General features: G+C 36.5%; 1 protein-coding gene across 2 annotated transcripts in view; it reads right to left on the reverse strand.

Moving 5' to 3' along the window:
• Positions 1–15,173, reverse strand: part of LOC126851996 (lachesin-like) — a 152,891-nt gene extending 137,718 nt beyond the window's left edge. For both annotated transcript variants that reach the window (XM_050596428.1, XM_050596427.1), the window contains exon 1: positions 14,677–15,173. The gene's annotated coding sequence lies outside the window, so the exon portion shown is untranslated. The remainder of the gene's footprint in view (positions 1–14,676) is intronic.
• Between the last annotated feature and the right edge of the window lie 1,128 nt (positions 15,174–16,301).

Consider the following 16,301-nt stretch of genomic DNA (forward strand, 5'->3'; position numbering starts at 1 on the left):
TTATTTATATTTAAGGTTTATATATACACATGTTATTTATTTATGAATTTCCGTTCAAATAAAATCCAATTTCAGCAATTATATCGAAATCGCATTACCTATAAAATATAATCTTAATACTTGAGAGTGTCAACATCCTCAAATCCATTATTATGTGTCAATATGTCAATTGGTATATTCCGTGCAAATTCGTAAAATTATATGGCAAGACGTAAAGGGGGGATTCCATGGCGGACAAATGGAAGTTCACGGCGGAAATCAAACTTTCATCGCGAAAATGTCGGGAATTTGGGAAGCGACATCAGAGGAATTCGCAGGATCGTTACAGGATCGAGTGAGCCGCTCGAATGCGAGTCCTGACTAGGATATTAGGCGATGCTTACCGGAAGAACGGGCAATAAAGGTCGTACGAGGGAACCTAATTCGAGTCGGCGAAAGAGAATATCCGGAAATAAAAAGAATTTTTAGCGGATATTTCCGCGCGAATTGTCGGGCAGTTTTATCGAAAAGCTGGATTTTAAATGACTCTAATGCGCGACTATCTTGGTCATTAATAAATATTAGAATAAATTAAAAAAAAAAGCGATAGTGTTTCAGTATCGAGTTTTCATCAATTTTTATTTATTATTCAAAGATAAAAATTTTTTAGATTGATTTATAATATATATATATATATATAATTTATCTCAAGGCTTAAAAATCTAAATATGCATTTTCCTGCGAATATTATTTATTTTATTACTGCAAAAAAAAAAACATTTCAGAAATTAATTTTTATAGTAATTTCATGTAATATTTCTCGCAAAGAAAATTATCTTAAGACTGACCATTCTCAATTTATCTATTACTATGACAATAATATTTGCACACTGTACACTGAGCAATTTAATTTCTTTAAATTAATCTTACAAGATCCACCGCTCGTGTTATCATTATCTTTTCCGTATACGTAGCGACGTCGGAGATATGACTCCGTAATAATATCTAGCATGATTTAGCGGTAACGCTTGGGGCTAACCGCGACGTGCCACCGTAAAGTGCATAGACGGTTGCATGAATTCCTTTGATCCATGCGTGTAAGGACGGCAAGAATTGCGTATCGATCTAGGAACTCGTCTGTTCCTAGATCATAGATTTTTCATTCGAGATAACAAGAACAAAAAAAGTGAGATCAGATTATCATAAAGTATATTTTGACGACGCTGCGACGTTTTTTTCTGAAAGTAACTTCGGCCAAAATATATTCTGAATGCAAATCTCGAGACTTTCTTTCACGTTATATTCATTTCTGCTTATAACATAATCTCATTAGAAGAAGAACGAGAATAAAATCGTCATGTCTATTGTGAGAATATTCCGATAATCTTTTTAAAAGATTTAAGCAATTCTATTTTCTAATATTATATCTTTTCAAAATATTGATCTCTCGAAATACGCGATTGTACAGCAAATTTTCCGAAAGGGCCCGCGAAAAATCGTCGCACGCGTCCGGAACCCAGTTCTGGCGGCCCAGTACTGGTTCCCGATTGATTCGTCCGATTAACGTTCCCGAATATCGCCGCACCGGATGGCCGCGGATAACCATTCACCGAGGCACCGAGGGGTGACTCGAGATTTCCGCCTCGTTTCCCTCTCCCTTTTCCCGCGTTCGCCCGCCCTCGCGAAACCGCATCATCCCCTGGTATCATCCCGCGCACACATCGAGCACACGCCGCTGGTCGAGGGCGCGCCGTAACGCGGTGACATGTGGACGGGCGGAAAAAAAATTACGTAAATTAGTGTCAATTGCGGCCGGTGATGTTGGCGGGGGAACACAACGCGAAACGGTGAAACTGCGGGAAAGCGAGGGAACGAGAGAGAGAGAGAGAGAGAGAGAGAGAGAGAGAGAGAGAGAAGGAGAAAGAGAGAGAGAACACATGGAGAGCACCGGGGGATGACACAGCGAGTCTCCTCTGCGGGTCCGCGAGAGGGATGATGAGAGCGAGGAACGTGGGACGCGATGGATACGGTACACGGTACCGCGAGGGGGAAAGGGAGGGAGATAGCACAGGGTGGGCCGGTGGGACTGTATGTGATTGATGAGGCAGTGATAGCGACGGGTCTGCACTCGACACCTCGCTACTGCCACCAAACAATGCATATTCATCGGCCGTATAAATAATGCCTGTTTAATACATAAATATACATTAACGCGGGGGAAAGGAAGGGGGAGGAGGAGAGGAGGCGCAGTAGAGGGACGTTGCGGGAAGGGATGAAGGAGAAGGGGGAGAGGGGGATAGAACTGCAACTCGCTATGGCGGATAGGAGGCCGCAAACGAAGGTAATTCCTGACGACTGACCTCTCGACTTTTACTCCAATTTTTTTATCCGCTATTGTTCTTCATTCCGGATATTATTCCGTATTTTTTCTTTTTTTTTTTTTTTCTTTATTTTTTTGTAGCGTTTCCTATAATTTTTTTGCATACTTGTTTTGACATTTCTGTTATTTAAATTGGAAACTAGAGCTTTTTATTCTTTTATTGTTGTATCGATATACATATGTACATTGTGATTATTTTGTGTTATTAATGATCATTAAAATATAATAATTCCGCTGTTTTGTGTGGCACAAGAGCATTTATTTTTAACTAATTTATGATACTAATGGAGCGACGACTAAAATATGGAACAAATTTCGACATATAATATATTAAGTGTTTTCTTTTTTCCCGCCTTTACATTGAAATTTATTAAATTGTGTAAATGGACGACTATTATATTTTATTAATGAAACGATACACATTACTTGCGGAAAGAGGAAAATTTTTCAACGGAATTTTCCCACTTGATATTTCAAGTAAATAATAATTTTAGATAAATGGCACAATAAATGAAAAATTATAGCGCGATATTCTCAACGAGGACATTATATCCAATGTTTCTCGCGTCATTTTCCCTTTTTTTTTTCGAAAACATTTAAAGTCTACGTACGCAATGAATTCTCATGTAAATGAGAACGGTACAATGCAATGAAGTGTCATGCATATTATCGAGATGCGATACATTCTACGCGCAAATCGAACCACAAGAACAACTTGATAAAATAAAAACGATTCTCTCTCTCGCGGCATGAACGCGCGTTACGTCGACCATAAAACCGAGCGTGCAATTTTTCGAAATTTCGTTACGTCGCGCGCGCACAAATTCATACAATATTTATTCGAAGCAATTTTCCAACGCTAAGTCGCGCGGCGCGATCGTTTTTGTTCGCGCCGTGTGAAGAGAAGTTGTCTCATAGTAAATTTAAATCTGTCGAATCGCGAATTTAAATCCGGTCGCATGATCGGGGCGGGCTTTTTCAATCTTTTCCGTTGCCATTTATCACGACGGATTAAGCGTCCATTTATCATCACGCGGCGCCTCTGATGAACGACTCCGCGACTGTGTATGTGTACACAATATTATGCGCCGTATTATCGACGGCATGGTAATGAGTTTCTTATAAGATTTCGCCGTGTCGCATTTTAGATGAATTTCCGGCAACGACCGCTTGTGACATGTTCTGCGTGGGGCGCAAAGTGTATTCGTTTATCCGAGCTAAACGTCCCGATTAAACAAATGATAGAAGAAATATTAAAAGAGAGATACTTCTTTTGCTTTCTCATAGAGGAAGCTTTGTTTTCGTAAATTTTTTTTTTTTTTTTTTGCAAATTTTAATGCCAATGTGTTCAGAATGTTCTAAAGCGTCGAAAAAATATATTTTTATAAGATGTCCGTATGTGTATGTGTGTATGTGCACAAAAGGGACGTGATTTTTCTAACTGCCTTAAATTTTGAGATAACGAGCTAAATTTTTTTACATAAATAGAGTATCATTAAAGGTCAGTATTGGTATTAAAACTTGACTAGGATCGGAAGAAGTTTATTTTTTATAAAGTTTTGCATTTTTCAAAATAAGGGTGTCGCACTACTTTCGCAAATTTTGAGATATTGGTCCAAGTATTTTCACATGAATAGAATATCATTCGGATGGTTGGTATTAAATTTGACGCGAATTCGTGAAAGTTTATTTTTTATGAAATTTTGAATTTTTTAATAAAGTTCTGTGCACGCTCTAACTGCCACAAATTTTGAGACATCGGGTTAAATATTTTTGCATGAATAGAATATCATTAAAGGATGGTTGATATTAAATTTGATGAGAATTTGTGAAAGGGTTGATTTTTTATAAAATTTTGAATTTTTCTAAAAAAAAGAAGAATGTGGTTGATCTGATTTTCGCAAATTTTGGGATATCGGGCTAAATATTTTTACATGAGACATTTTTACTGATATTATAAAGGGAAGGAAGTAAAATTATGAAGAAGCAATGTGCAAGTTTCTAATTTGCACAATTTTTTACTTCTTTCTATTACTCTTTCTTGTAATTATAAATTTTTCATGCGTGATTTTGTATTACAAATTAATAACAAATTATGTACTTAATTCACTCTTTTGCCCTACAGTATATATTTTAATTATTATTTCTTATGTGTATTTAAATAATATACTTAATTCTTAACTCCGACAAAAAGAGGACGATCCTTATCATTTATCACGGATTTGCGTGTCTTGTCTTCAGTATCTCAAATTTATTATCAATCGTTTCAAACACGCAAATCTACTTATTAAACATGCAGTTTGACACGTCGTCGTGCAATATATTTTTTGATATATATTTGTATCATCTCATAAATGCATATATATTAAATATAATATATATTTAATATAAATTTAATATAAATATAAATTTAATTATAAATTTTAATATAAATTTAATTTTAAAATTATTAAATATATATATATATATATATATATATATATAAACTTTACACACTTTTAATAAAATTATTAATTTCTCTCCATAAATATTTTTTATATATTTCCGTTATAAAACGCATTTCATAAGACTTACGGAACATTGTATTGTCGCGATGAAGATATCTTCCCCCTTGGTAACCAGTTGCTTAGATCGAGCCGGGAAATTCTCGCTGTAATGTCTGGAGTTAATTCGGGAGCCGTCACGGGAGAGGGTTCCTCGGCTTCATCGCCGAGGGCGACTGCCGCAAAATTAGATATCGGAAAGGAAAATGTGAAGCCAAGACCCGGAAAAAAAAAAAACCCGATACGAATTCTCGTTGTCAGATTCACATATTTCGGTCTCAATTTTATTTCCAGAGTGGTAGAATAACAATTGCGACGCCAACAGGATTCGTATCTTTCATTCTTCTCTGCGTTTTCGCGATATCATCTCAAAGATGCTTCGATGCTTTATTTTAACTCAGAGTTTTTGTTTTCGTTAACCATAAAGAGGCCGCAAACCATTGAAGAATACAATATAATATAATTGATATTAAAATTGATTATTTTTTATCTTATTTTTCAAACTTATTTACATGCAATCTCTATCGCATTATGTACCAGACATTGAGGTAAATAAAATTATCTACGTGGAAAGTTTATTTTCAAAATGCGAGACAACAATGGTGAAACGCAATTTTTAAGCCATATTGAGGTCGCTGAGAACAAAGATTGAATGTGCGCACGCCAACGCAATATACGACAACGTCAACGCATCACCGTAACTTTCGAGCTCGGGAGTAAATTACATCCGAATGACAACAGTAGCCGCACCGATATCGCGGCGGGCTGACGCTCGAATCCGATTGCGAACGCGCGAGCGATTTAATTTCGCGGGATCGCTCTTGTCGCGTAAATAAATTGATGCGCCAACTTCAAAAAAAAAGTGTCATCATTCTAAGCAAGTGTTTACACATGTGGCAGTTTATCTGATCGATGGAGCGATCAAAAAGTATGGACGAAGCGCAAGAATAAATTTTTCAAAATTTGTATATTTCTTTCTCGCGTCTTTCCAATTTACATTCTTAATTAAATTGTTAACACACGCGATTTTGTATCATTTTCTTTTTTTTTTAAGTGTTTTCGCTATACAATGATAGCAAAGAACTGTCAAAGTTAAAAGAAGAATTTTATAACGTTTGAAAAATCAAATAAATGAATCCGGATTATAAAAAAAAAATTAAAATATATATAAATCACAAAATAATTTCAATCATTGTTTCTTGTAGTTAATTTCAGGAGATATTCACAATCAAAAGTTTTTGCCATAAATTAAGAAAGATATTAATCACAATTATTTTCTTTTACAAAGACCATACAAATCCATACCATTTTGTGATACTTTAATTCTTTTCATAATCTGGATTTATTTTTTTGATTTTTTAAACAACATAAATGTAAGAAATGTTTTTTTTTTTAATTTTGATAGTTTTTTCTATTATTGTATATGCAAAACATCCTTAAATAAGCAAAACGATTAAGTTTATTGCACTACATGTATTTATGTCATTCTGCATTTTTTCATAATTTTATTTTAATGCTTCGTTATTGCGAATAAATTATAATGTTTGGATTCTTTGTAATAAATCATTGCGGAAACGAGATAAAAAAATAATATAAAAGCATTAGAATTTTTATTAACTTTAAAATAATTTATAAGGTAATTTTTAATCAAATCACAATGAATTACTCATAAAGAACGTGACACGTTTTGAGTCACGACGAATATCTACAATATCTGACATCATGACAAATAGAACAATACTTTCTCGATTATCCTGCGGAATTTTTGCAATTATAGAGACGTTCGCCGATTGAGAAATGTATCAAGGCGTGATTAAAACTCTTCTGAATTCTATTTTTTTTAACAGTACATCCTTTAAAATATCTTAAAATCAATTACGAAATAAAAATTAGATTATCAAAAGTTCCCTCTGCCTTAAATTAACGTTATGGGTTCGCCAGAGATGCTGCGTTTTTGCAATATGGGACTGTAAAAAAAGAAAGTGGGTTAAATTCTATAAAATGCAGCAGCCTCCGCACACGTAACGATCTGCACGGAAAACTCAGGCTTGGCAATTCGCGATGCTCGCTCAAGTCGTGCCGCGCTCCCAACATCGACCGCACTCCCGCTATAATCAATCCATTCGAGGGAAAAGGAGAGAGAAAAGGAAAGTGTGTGTGTGGGCATGTCATGTCTAGGAGAGAAAGAGAGAGAGAGGGAGAGGGAGAGCGAGCGCGTGTTAACGATCCACTGATCAATTAGGCTTCGCGTGCGACGCGTGCGATGCCCGCCGCTGAAGGCCGTGGAGAAGAGGAGTGCATCTCCACCCTCCGTTCGCGTGGCAGCGGCGTGTAACACGTGTAACACGTCGGACAGGGACGAAGAAGAAGCGCGCACTGGCGAGCGCTGGCGTGCAGAATTACGAGAAGATCGCGTGCTAAACGATTTTGCTCTTTGCCCTCTCCGCGCCGTCTTCTTCCACCAACTCTCTCCCCCGCCTCCCCAACTTCCTCCCCCCCGTCACTCGTGGCTCTCTCTCTCTCTCTCTCTCTCTCTCTCTCACACTCCTTCATGTACTTCTTCTTGCGCGGCAGTAGGGCGCGTCGCGTAAGACATTACAGATCCCGGGTATTGTATTATGCACGCGGACTTACTATCTTCAGCGAGAGATTGGGTCGGGTATTTTCAGAGTTATCCTATATAAAGTCTAAGAAGGTGTACGCGTTCTCGCAATTTAATCGACGATCAATGCGAAATATAATTATATTTTTGAAATAGCAATTTTTTTTCTCGCAATACTTGGAGCTAAATTATGATTCGTTCGTGATTTGCACGAAATTGTTGAGACATTTTCTCGTGAATGAACTAAATAACAGTGATAAAAATAGCATTTGAAAATTTGATGTCTTTAGATACGAAAAATTGAAAAAAAAGAAAATTTTTTTTTTTTTAAAGAATTATTTAAAAAGAATTATTTAAAAAATGAAATTGCTATTGAAAAGCGTTAAAAGGGAAAAGGAGAGAAGGACATTGTGCTTGTCCCTGTGATTGAACTTGGAATTAACGAGATTTATAGCATGGCGTGGAAAAAAAAGTTATACTACAGTGAGATACGATCCACCTGAACGTGGACCACGTTGTAACGTAATCGTCGCAAATTTACAGCAGGTAAACGATATCCTCTCTCTGCTGTTGAAGAGTGAGCTGCTGCGGTTGTCAAGCTAATAAATTTCGGATATCCACGTCCGCGAGCGTACCGCGAGCAACAATATAAACCGAGAAGAGAGAGCATAAATCATTTTAACGCCCTTCGCCTTCAATGCGGCTGATGCGTTCAATTTTTACACGCAACACGACGCGACCACCGTCGAGCGCGATATATCGATAATTGCGGTTTTTGTCACAGGCGCCCCGTAGACAACGCCCCCGTGTAAAATAATCGAAATTTTTCCGCAGCTCGTTATAGCCGCGCGCTAAACAATGCCGCGTTTATTAAACTGTTTTCGCGACATAAAACATCGTCCATTGTATGCGGAAACGGGGATGTTGAGGCGTTAATTGCGCGTGAAAGTCGAGCGTGTCATCGCCGCGAATGCATACCTCGTTCCTTTATCTTTTTCGCTTCAAGCTTAAGTACCTAGGCACTAGAGTTTATTTATACTTATCGCTTGAATGTAAAATGGAGAATCAGATTAATCCTCAATATAAATTAATATTAAATAATAATTGAATTCCTCAAACTTCTTTCCCTCTCTGCGATATGATTTTTTTTTCTTTTTATTTTTACCGAGCTAATTTTCCACTCCATTTTGCGCAATGTCAATTTATATCTTCAAGTTAATTTTTTTTTTTTTTTTTTAATTGCGGATAGACAAAAAGCTGGAAATAATTCGTTCTTTCAGTGAAAGCAATTGGCGTTTCGAAAAATCGTATAAATCGAGCGATGAAGGGGAAAATGCCGAATCTCGATTGTCAAGATTCTTAATGGGCGGGAAAAAAGCAAATAAGAGAAAGGAAGGCAGTAAGATACTCGCCGATAGTTCACCGATAGTCCACCACCCTCTCGCGCGCGCACCCCTTTCCCTTCCTTCCCGCTCTTGTCCCTTCGCCTCCTCTTCTCGTTGCGCTGCATTCTGGTGGCGCACGAGCCACCAGTATAATGCACGGAAGTCCACGAAGGGCCGAAAAAGGAAATAAACAAGTCTCTAACTGAAATCGGGAATGTGAAGTGGATGGTAGTTTAAAACGATTCGCTCCCGGCTGCTCTTTCCCCTTTCCCTCTCTCTCTCTCTCTCTCTCTCTTTCCATCTCCCTTTCTTTTTCCCGACCGATAGTCGCATTCCGCTCCCTCTCCCGCTCTGTTAGAACGATGCTCTTAAATATAAGCGCACATATATCACTCGCTCACAGACACACGTGTACACATACATGTGTATACGTCGATATTCGGGACTTGCATGACCTACATGAGTAGGAAGGTTGAACGATACTTGAAAGCGAGACGAACCGAGAGTCACAAATCCGTCATTTCCGAAGAACTAGCGGTGTGTACAGGGTGTGTTCATAAATAATGGAACCCCTCGAATTCCTTACGAAGATCAATGTACGTGCATCGCTCCATTTCTGCGACGCGTTTGGAATTTTAACGCTCAGCGTTAAAATTATTTTTGTTTTAATGGAATGGGAGAAATATGATTAAATTTACATTTCACGCGAATGAATCAATTGTATCCCGTTAATGAAACGGTAGTATCCAGTTTGTAAGCTAGAGCACAAATTAAAATTGTGTGTATAATAACGTGTGTATTTTGGTAAAAATAAATATCACGATAAATGCTAAGAAATTCGTAAAAATATGAAACTATGTGAAAATTGATTGAAACAAACCTGCAAACTGCATGAAAAAGATTGAAAAGGGAATCTGATATATTATATTTGAATACGTTTCACAAATTGTAATATATATATATATATATATATGCTCTGTGAACAATTCAATTTTATTAATTAAAATTATCACTTTCGGAATAATTAACAAATACATTCGTAGAATTTTAAAAAATATTTAGACTTTAAAAAAATTGTAAAATATGTATATTCTAAAAAAATATAATATGATTTTTAATTGATTTTGTATGTCAATTATTTCAGAATTTATCGTAAAATGCTTAATTTTTACTGCATTTTATTCACAAAAAGAATTTTAAATTTATTATATTATAAATTTTATATTATCATTTACTATAATATTATAAATTTATATTATTTATTATATTATTAGAATTATAAATTAATAAAAAAAAAAAAGAAATAAATTTCTTTTATTTAGTCTCTATATATAAACTAGGATATATATCCCCAACTCTGTATAACACTTTATGAAACAATACGAGACGCTAGATATATTTCAGAGATTTCTACAATACATCGAGATATCCGAACCGTTTCCACCAATTCGTTCGGTATTCACGAGGCGCGTTGCCTCTCGTATCCTCGATTATATCGCACGCTCCACGCCATCGGAAGAAACGAACGGATAGAGAAGAAAATAGCTGGCGCGGTTAATTAAGCGGACTCTAGCAGGGACTAGTGCACCTTCCTTCCGACTGGAAACCTATTAGCTCAGCTCCGAACGATCGATGCACGCCTCGGTTAAACTAATCTATATTTACGGTACAAAGATTGAACCGGCAATACAATCCCGATAGGATACCGACCCTAAACCAAAAATAGCATACTGAATATTTTGATGGAAGGAAAAATCCCTCGCGCCGATAAAAAATATCAGACGATTTATATAAAGTAGATTCTACCATACGGGCTTTCGTAAATATTAGAAAGCTAAGCGAGAATTGATTGGCTTCAATTTATAGAAATAGGTATATCGAAAAGGTAACGTGAAATTATGTCGATTCGTCTTCCGTCGTGAAACCGATCTCAAAAGTGAGTTAATCAAAGATGCAATACGATATTTTTTTTTTCTTTTTTTTGCGTTAAAGTCTTCGAGAAATCCAAGATGTGATAACGAGATAATCCGATTATTATATAACAAGCAAAAAATTGTTGCAAATTAGAAACTTGCAAATTACTTCCTCATAATTTTACTTCCTTGCCTTTATAATATCTCAGTGATCGTAATTACGAAAATGTCGATATTAATGCAAAAATATTTAGCCCGATATCTCAAAACTTGCGGAAGCAGCCACATTCTTTTTTTTAAAAAAAATCAAATTTAAGAAAAAATTGAACCCTTTCTCCAAATCTTATCAAATTCAATTCACCAAACCTACCTTTAATGACACTTCATGTGAAAATGTTTAAGTCGATATCTCAAAATTTGCGGAAGTTAGAGCAACATCCTTTCTTTTTGAGAAATTCAAGAATTTTATAAAACATAAATCCCTTCACCGATCCTAACCAAGTTCAATACCAATCTTTAACGATACTGTATTCATAAAAAAATTTAGCCCGACATTTGCGGAAGTTAAAGCACGCCCTTTTTTTGTGCACATATACACATATGAACGTTTTGTAAAAATGTGATTTTTTTGACGTTTTAGAACATTCTTTAGAATACATTGGCATGAAAATTTGAAAGGGAAATTTTCATGAGAACAAAACTTCCTTTATGAGGAAGAAAAAAATCAAGCACTATTAGAGCGATTATAATAAGGTATAAATATAAAATCAGGAGTGTAGTTTAGAAACAGAGAGAAAGAGAGAGAGAGAGAGAGAGAGAGAGAGAGAGAGAGAGAATGCATGAATTAATACGCTTATAAATTATGTACGCGCGTAAATGCCTATCGCCCCGGCTATTAAACGCTCGACAAGCGCAGTTCCCCTTTAGTCTCGTGTAGTAACACACTCTCTCGTGTAATATCATTTCCGCATAAATCTTATAAAGCGCGCGGCTGACGCTAGGCGACGGCGGCGTGACTGGCGCTTGGGCGGCGAGTCGCGTTTAAACCGCGAAGATGAGAGGAGCGAGATAAGAGGAAAAAAGCTTGCAGGAAAATGGATGCGTCATGTACTGTAACTTACTTTGCCGCACGAGTTAATCTAACTATGAAGTTTCCCATATAAGGCTCGCGGACGCTCGCGCGCGCCTTCTTTCTCTCAAGTAGTTTAAGTTAATCAATGCTAATTTCGTTCCGCTTTAGAACGGCAGACGCGCAAATCGGCCGTATCTCCTTGAACCGCGTTTTCTTCGCGGCCGTCGTTCTCTGTCGGACTGACTCGGCTGATTAGTGTTCTTCGTAATCTGGATTAAATGGCGAAAACCGAGCGACTTATTGTTCCGCGAATGAGGTTTCAACTGCGGACGATAATTGCGCAACGGGATAATGATAAGCTTTCGTGGAAATGCGGGGGATTCTGAGATAACTTTTGATAATAACATTCACGACGTAGATATTACGTATTTTCGAAAAATACACAAAATTATGGAGGTTTCTTCTTAAATTTTAAATGCCCACGTATGTGCAGCTAAATTTTTTATGTTACCCGTAATGCTATTTTGAGGCATGCTTTTGTACAGTCAGACAACTGATGTAATAACTAAAATATGTATAATCATAAAAAAAAAATCAACCTCTTCGCATAAAACATTGATAGACGTATGCAAATTAGAGATGTGGAAAAAAAAAAAGGTCGTAACAAAAGGAGTCATGCCCGTTATCGTTATCTCACCCGCGAGAGAAGCATGTATCATTAAAAATTCAACGGTACTCCGCTAGTTCGATCGGTGTCAGTCAATAAAATCCATAAAATCCATCAAAAAAGAAAACGTACTTTCCCGGCGCAAAAGAAAAAATAACAATGAATTAATATCTAAATGATAAATGGCTTTACGAGCGAATCGTCCCATAATTATTGGAAAATGCAAGAAATAGATAGAGAAATATTGCTCTTCTTTACTTATTTCACGTCTTGCGTCGTGGGGAAACTATTAGGAGAGGAATTCTCAATCATATACCGCGCTTATTTAAAAGTGATTAAACTCTCTGTGTGTAATTCGAGAACTTATGTTGAGTTTTCTTTATACCTCCAATCTTATTTTAAACTCTTTCAAAAGTATAATTTTTCTTTTCATTCCCTCTTCGCTTTCTTTCTTTCAAAATATATGACGTGTTTGCAAAATACTTTATTATAGATAATTTGTATTATCTGTTTGTTTATTATTGTGCAAATTTATTAATATAAAAGACAATTCAAATTTAATTAAATGTCGGCATAATATCGGTCAATAAAACAGCATGAGAGATTTATTTTTTATTATACAGAGTGATTCGGAAATATTTCAACAAACTTTGGGGGTGAATTTTCTACACATAAAATAAGAATAAAATGTCACACAAACATATGTTTGAAAATATCTACGTTTATGAGCTATAATAAAAAGATATATATTATATATATTATACATATTATATTAATCTTTTTTTATTATATTTCATTCTTTTATTTATTTATTTTTTTTTTTTTTTGTATCGCCCTTATTAATTTTATAAGACAATGTGGAACTTTTGTAAGATTGCATTAGCCGCAAAGTACCGTAAATTAGACATTTAGCAGATTTAAGTGTCTGAGAAATTCTATCATAGAATATATTCATTTCCCGATGAATCTACAGCGCGACTTCTAGAAACGTGACACGGAAAAGCGGAAAGAGAAAATAGGAGTAAACGATATTGCGTAAACCGCCGTTATTTCCGTCGCTTTTTCAGGAGAAAGAACGAAGCACGGCAAGACGGAAAGGCAGGTACATCTGCGAAACAGTCACATTTTACGATCTCTCCGCCGCGGGCCACGAATATCGCCGACATAAAAGCTCTCGCTGCGGGAAGAAAAAGAAAGAGAGCTCTTTGTTTAAAAAAAAACGCAACAGATAATTGTTCTCGGATCGCTTTGAGATGGCATCGCGTCAATCTGCCTCGTCGCAAACTCTCTGTGAAGAATTAATTTCATAGTTGAATGCCGCAATTCTGAATCAGATATGTATCCGCCTGCGAAAATACAGGATCGCGGAAAATCTATCGACGTATAATATTAACAGGTAAAAAGTACTGAAAGTTCCTCTTCTATTGGTGATAGAAATGTCATTGACTTAATGTAATTATGTAAGAAGAGTTTAAAATGCGATATTGATAATTGTAGGTTCTCCCCTCCCCCCTTCCCCTCCCTCTTCCCTTTGTATAGTTTGCTCCAAAATTATCATTTGCAGATTTTATCTTTTATGGATTAATGGATTTTATTTTAGCTAAACGAAACAAACAAGATTGATCGATCAACTTAAACTCTCTTTTAAAGAAGCAGATTAAAAATGACGTGCAATTTTTAAATAATAAATAATTTTTATTACTTCAATTATATGTGAGGAAAGAAGAAGAAGCTTGAAAATTTTTAACTATTATTTTTAATGTTAAAAATATCTAGTTAAATAATAAGAGAGAGAGAGAGAGAGAGAGAGAGAGAGAGAGGGAGACATTAAGTACACATTAATTATTTTTGTTCAAAAGTTTTTATCGATATACGAGTAGCAAGTAATAATATAAATAGATAAATAAATAAAAAAATAAATAAAAAAAAATTTATAAAAATATCTTATAAGACATTAAGCAAAAATATATATTTAAAATAAAAAAATAATGACATTTTTGTTGACAAGGAAAAATTTCACAATTCACAACTATCCGCGATTGATTGGCAATAATTTTTCGCAATTAACAGACAACGAAGAATTAAAGATATTTTGGGCAAGTATGAACGGTGATCGTAAGCGACGAAGAGCTTACCTTATCAGGATGTAGTCAATCCTCGATAATCCCTACACCTAAAATCTCTCGTAGCAGCTAAACATCACGTACCGCCCTTAACGGCCTTAGGAAACACGTTTACCACCTTTCAGCACCATTCACGGTCTCGGGGTATACGGACCCCGCGGGAATCACGTGTCTCACCGCGTAGCGACCGCGCAAACGCTAATTAGAAACTCTTCAGGATACACTTTAGCATATCGTGACTAACTCCGAGAACTCAACAGTCCTTTCGCCCAGTCTTGTCATAGTCTATCGCGTGTCTCTTTGCGAGATTCCGAATATCGCAGCCGACGGAAAAATTTTCTTTTTTCTTTCTTTTTTTTATTGAAGAGCCCTTATCGCGGAAAAGATCTTCGTCTGGATCTCGCTGATGGTCGAGGAGGCTCGAAGTGTTTTCGACTCAATGCGCGTTTTCGATGGCGCGGTCACGTGGCGAAGGACTCGTTTGAGTATCGAGCGGAGACGGCGGAACGCGTTACACCATCTCGGTGATCCGTCGGGGACTGCGTTCACCACTGCTCCCCACCAGGCATCTCGGGGGTTGGACACCCCCGCGTCGGTTTGGCATCCCGACGCGCGACGTCGCTCCGCCTCCACGTGCAACACCGAATCCCCACCTAGTGAGGATACCAGGGGCTTGATCCCCGATGAACCTCGACGGCGTCGTCTTAAGTCGACCACGATGCCAAGGAAGAGACTCGTCGTCGTGATCATCGGCGACCAAGTTGAACCCGGCGATTGCTAGCAATATCATAAAAGTATCGCTAATTTCGACTTCATGCTCTGATGTCTTGATACGTTTATTGTTTGAACAATTTTTTCTAAAGCAGCATTTAATTTGCGTGACTTTGGATTTTTATTTTCGATGTGTCATCAATAAGGGTTGCATCCCTCATCTGTCAAAACGTGTTGCAAGATCTTTTTTTCTCAACTTACTTCAAAATCATTTCCATATAAATGGTAATTAAAAGTGATTAAACTATTCAATCGATTCTCTGTGCAGCACATTCTACGAATGAAGTAGAAAAAGACAGAGAAGGTCAGACTTATCCAACAAGCCGTGATGATTCGATAACGCAGCTTGTAAAACTGCACTTTTTTATAATGTCATTATGAAAAATTCATTATAAATTAAACATTAAATTCAAATAATTTATTTTAAATAATATATATTGTAATATATGATCGTAACGTTTTAAAGTGAGATGTGGATAAATCGATGACACAATTTATTTAAAAATTGCAATAATTTCAAGAGGATAACATTATTCACAAATTTTGCATCATTTGCACTAATGCGTGCATGCGACGGTTATACACAAGTATCCCGGGGCAGAAAGAATTCCTCCGCACCTTCATGTTTATTCAGCATTTTTAATGGCGTCTCTCTCTCTCTCTTGTTACTCTCCGCTCGCACCCTCCTTTTGTTTTTCCCGCCTGCTATTGCAGTTTCTCGCATAAATTTAATAATTAAAGGCGCGGAACATCGGGAACGCATTTAATATTGAAATAAAGCGCCGTGTCGCGTCACGTGGTCAAGTCGCATTCGCGTAACAAGATAACGTAATACGAAATTAAATTTATGCGATATTCATAGCATG

The sequence above is a fragment of the Cataglyphis hispanica genome, chromosome 9, assembly GCF_021464435.1.
Source record: "Cataglyphis hispanica isolate Lineage 1 chromosome 9, ULB_Chis1_1.0, whole genome shotgun sequence".
NCBI classification, from domain to species: Eukaryota; Metazoa; Arthropoda; class Insecta; order Hymenoptera; family Formicidae; genus Cataglyphis; species Cataglyphis hispanica.